The 5,000-nt window shown below is 51.8% G+C and overlaps 1 protein-coding gene across 1 annotated transcript in view; it reads right to left on the bottom strand.

Moving 5' to 3' along the window:
• Positions 1 to 5,000, bottom strand: part of dpm2 (dolichyl-phosphate mannosyltransferase subunit 2, regulatory) — a 14,862-nt gene that overhangs the window by 5,978 nt on the left and 3,884 nt on the right. The window lies entirely within an intron of this gene.

The raw sequence follows: 5,000 nt of genomic DNA, 5'->3' as shown, positions 1-5,000 counted from the left end.
AAACTACAAAGATGGCGGAGTCGAGGGACCCGGACAAAATGGCAGAATGGGGCTGCTGTACGTAATTCACGTTTGCCTGGGCAGCACGTGATGTGAGGCGCTCGCTTGAACGAGGTTCCCCACGGTTAAAGCTAGGAGCTGTGTGTGTGTGTGTTTCGTGAAAGGAGGAACGAGAAAAAAGGTGGGGGCTCATGGATCAGACTTCTGCGTGCTGTCCGCGTTGTAGTGATAATGGGGGTGTCTGGCGTATCGTACATAACGTGCCGTTGTCGGTAGAACTGCCAGCAGTTATGTACAATAGCCGAGATTCCACACTTCACTCACAGAGCTGATTTAATGAGCAGAGAATACTACACGAAGTGTAGTAAAACCAATGAAAAGAAATCAAATAAATCCAAGCAAACAGTCATAGTTGATACACACCTACAGCGGAGCTTCTCTGCTCCGTAATGATTGCGTAATACCTCAATATCACGCGACAGTTTTAAACACACAAAAACACGGGAATATCAACATATAAATGAATGGCCTGAATTAAACTTACGTTAATTTAAGCTAAGCTATGCCCAAATGCCAAGAATCTTACTTGTAGATGCTTCGTTGCAACGTGGAAGTGTTTGTGGCAAAGCTGTCCGTTTTCCTCGTCGGGAAGGGGGACAGGGGGGAGCTTGCGGGTCGGCGCGGCTTTGCAGCGGGCGCTGTGTGTCGCGCGGCGGTGAGCTGGCGCGGCTTCGGTCCGTTAGCGTGGCTCTGGAGCAAACGCAGGTCCGGTCTGTACTCGCTGCAGGGAGAACAGTTAACTTCGGATGAGACGACGTGTCTGCGCGTCTTGCCGGGAATCCTCGGTCACGAGAGGAGCGAGGCTTCGTCGGGCTCCTCTGTGCCGGTTTGTGCACAAAATAAAAAGAAACAAAAAGCAGAGAACGGATCGCTGATGCGGGTTCGTCTCGCGGGCTGAGTGGAGCCGTACTCAACGTGGAACACTGTCGTTTCGTCCAGCGAAATGGCTCGTGACCTGTCAGGGTTTGATGAGGGTTTGAGGGGCTTCCTCGTGGCCTGGACGGGGGTGTCCGAGCGAAGAGAGCGTGGTGTGCTCCCTGTTCGACCGAGGTCGATTGGAAAAAAGCTGGTTCTTCTGTGGCCTGGACGGGGGTGTCCGAGCGAAGAGCCTTGTGTGCCTCCTGTTACCCCGGAGGGAGAGTTGGAAAAAGCTGGATTCTCTGTGGCCTGGACGGGGGGGGGGGGGGGGGTCCGGGCGAAGAGAGCGGTTGTGTGCCTCCTAACTCAACCGAGGTCGAAGGGGGAAAGCTATGAGGTGGGGGCAGCAGAGAGTTTTATAGAACAGTGGCCGAACCACAGGGGTCCTCGGGTCTCTTGGCTCTCGGCCAATGAGATTGCCGCGGTTACCATGGTTATTTGGGGGGGGGGAATTCACACCTGAGTGTGAAATCCCTTTGCTCTCCTCAAACTACAAATCAGGATGAGACCTTTGCTTGACAAAGTGAAGGCCTGATTTCTTTGTCCACAGCACATGTTTAAGCCACATGGTCAGAGCCCAACATCCCCCCTTTGTTCTGAAGAGCGAGGTGTTGGCTTCGGTCTTTAGAGCAAACCAAGGGCTGGCATGTGCATCCATGTGGTGGGGAAACCTGAAGAGGTGAGACAGTCCAAGTGTTCCTGAGACCAAAAGCAGTGGTTAAAACAGGCAGTGTTCATTGTTCATAGAGTTCAAGGTTCATAGTGGTCAAGTTCATGGTGTTCAAGTTCAGAGTTCATTGTTCAGAGTTCATTGGCATCTGGGCAGATGACTAAGGTGGCATCTGGGCAGATGACTTTAACTACTTCTACCTACATCTACTATCATACACAATTCAAATCATAGGTGAGCAAAACATTATTCCCAAATAATTCAATCGCTATTATGATGTTGTGATAATCTAGCATTGCGGCATAGTGTCAAAGAAAGTAACAACCCAAATAAACAAAACAAAACACAAAAGAGAGAGAAGGAAAGAATAGAAAGACAAGAAGCAGGTGAGGGGCAAACAGTGGTTACTGGTTCACCTCCTAGACAGGACTGGAGTCCGTTGGCGGAGCAGTCGTAGGTTGGCTACGTGGTGTTATGAATAGGAGGGAATCCAGTTAGTCTGTCGCTTCTGGATCTATTAGTACATGATATGTGCGTCTACCTCTCTCTAATCGGTAGATTTAGAGCGAGTCCTGTGTCTAAGTTTTGGAATCTATCGATATTGGAGTTGCGTTGCCAAGACTATAGGCCAGAGGTACCTGTGAGGGTTGCATAACAGTAGTGGTAGCAGATTTACAGATTTCGTTAGCACGGCTAGTGTGACTAGCTAGGCTGGTCTTTCGCTGCTCCAGCTGTTGACAGCTGAGCCTTCTCGGATGAGGTCCTGGGTTAAATCTGACTGCTACGGCAGAGGTTATGTCTTCTTTGGTTACTTCTGGTAGAGTCTATAAAGCATGCAAAGGGTTCTCTATGAGAGTGGAGCATCAGTTTACAGTCACAATGGTTTTTCAGGTCATGCAACTGTTCTGGTTGAAGTTGGATGTGTTAGCGGTTAGTGCATGTCTACAGGGTGAGTTGAAGCATGCAGTTAAACGTCAGTAGTCAATAGTAAGCCGCCATTCTGCCGGTTGGTTTCGGCACTGGCGAGATTAGAGTGTACTTCCTGTGAAGTGCATCTCTCTAAGTTTCTGTTGTCAGAGATCCACCCCCCTCGCGCTGTTCAAGTGGCGAGGGCAGATATCCCACGTTACCGCCAGCACTCAGGGAAACGTCGCGAACAGTTTCACTCTGGAGTGTGTCATGGCGGGCTGGTGATATCTCCCTCCCCCCACCCTCCTAATTAGAGATGGAGACAGGTCCGGTGCACAGGTCAAGTTCAGTTACCTACGGCACTGGCGACTTGACAGGCCCGGGCGATGACTCGGCTGAAAGAAGGCGGTGGCTTCGTGGAACAAGCTGGAGGTGGCTCATGCTGACAGAGCAGGAGAAGAAGGCTTAGTTGACAAAAGATCTTACGAGCTTGGGTGCTCGAAGGGCCTCTAAGGTTGTGGCACCCTAGAGGTGTATGCGAAAAGGTGGGGGAACACATGAGGCTCGTTTCTGACCCGGAGTCGGGTAGAGCAAGAGTGTTATGACCCCCCAGTAAGACTGAAGAATATGTATAGATTTATACATAACGGGCATTGCCTTTGCGAACAAGGTCGCCCAAGAAGGTTGAAGAACGAGGTGCGAGAATGGGAGTGGTCGTTTCCGGAAGTGTACTGAGTTCTCTTCCCCCCCCCTACCATGTCGACTTGGCAGCAGGGGGAAAGGTCACTTGGCTTAGTCAGGTGGGCTGCGAGTCAGCGTTACCTGATGGGTTGCCCTTGAGGGCGTCTTTCACCCCCCTGGTTCCGTTGGTCTTTCGACCGCCAGGGTCGTTTGTTCCTCGGGGGTGACCAGGGCTCGCTAGGCCAAGTCCTCTCGTCGTCTTCCGACGCTAGGTCGGAGTCGCTCGACTGTTGGATGCCTAAGACTATGGCGGTGTCTTCGTACCGATTTGTCGGCCGTCCGCGTGTCTTCCATGCAAGTTGCGCGTACTTCCTAATCTCTGGCATGGTAAGGTTACTCGTTCTGCAGTGCATAGTAACATCGTATCTCACGTTGTCGTGGAGATTGTGCAAGAATAGCGACTTGAAGGCATGGTCTTCTAGACCTGGGGCGTTACGTCCTTGGAAGTATGCAGATCTCAAGCGCCTGAAGTAGTCTCTCGGAGACTCTAGCCTTTCCTGGGAAATGGCAAAGGCGACGAGGGTGGCAGAAGCTGGGTCGGTGTACAGGGAGTACTCCTCCCTAAGGGCGTGACAAAGGGATGAATAGCGGTCGCGGATGCTCGGCTGGAGCGTTTCAATGAAAGCGTGGACGCTTCGCGCAGTGGTTTTCCACACTAGCTTTAGCTTTTCGCGCGATGAGGGGCGCGATAGGTCGAGGAGGCAGCGATCGATCTCCCTTAGGTAGTCATCGATGCTCGAGTCGTGATTATCGGGATTGAAGCGCTCTACGTCTTTCGCCAGAGACTCAATCTGTCGAGTACACAGGCCTCCAAGGTTGATGGGGCCTGAGCCATCCGAGTCGTCTAAGTCTCCATACTCGCGATGGTGGTAACGACTATCATCCTCCCTCCCTGAGGGGGATGGGGTCAGTTCTTGTCGCGCACGTGAACCGCGTGGAGGATTGCGTTCGCCTGAGGTGGTTTTGAAGCCACCTGGGCCGACTAGGACCTGGTGTTGGTCCTCTCTCCTCCTGGTTGGGGATGTCGCTTTCACGAAATGCAAGGTGGTTCGGGTCGCGGGGAATGAGGGAGCCGAGACCAAGAAATGACTGGGCTGAAAGGCTCGGTAGGGGGTAGCAGTACCTACCGGGGTTGCTGGAACACCTTGAAGCGCTTTCAGTTTGTCATCACTCTCTGATGCTTTAGAGAGTTCTAGGTTGACCTCTCTGAGGTCACTGCGCAGGCTACTATTTTCTGACTGTAGGGCTCTACAGTCACGTGACAACTCCTGAACCTCTGTTCGGAGTGTCCAGATCTCGCGTTGCTGCTCGTCGCTCTGTGCCCGGGTTCGGGCAGCTTGCAGCTGCATTTTCTGATGGTAGATGAGCAGTATTTCGCCGATTACGTCCTGAATCAGGCGCTCTCTGTTACCTGCTGGGTTATTTACATAAGCCACCAGCTGCTCTAATTGCTCGTCGCATAGGACAGCAGTGTATTTTGCAAAGTACTCTCTTTCCTTTGCTGTGAGTCCGAGGACATCAGCCACCGCATCTCGTAATGTGGTGTCTTCTGGAGCTACAGCTCCAGGAATGGGGAATTTCTCGTCGCTCATTCTCTCTAATGAGCACGACTCCCAGTAGTTGTTAATTCCCTAGTGTTAGAACGGAAACTGTTCGTGTTTACGGTTCTCAGTGAAATGTCTAGTTCTGTAACTTAGGATTT

The sequence above is a fragment of the Melanostigma gelatinosum genome (genome assembly GCF_949748355.1).
Source record: "Melanostigma gelatinosum genome assembly, chromosome: 18".
Lineage (NCBI taxonomy): Eukaryota > Metazoa > Chordata > Actinopteri > Perciformes > Zoarcidae > Melanostigma > Melanostigma gelatinosum.
This window is presented reverse-complemented; position numbering and strand designations above follow the sequence as displayed.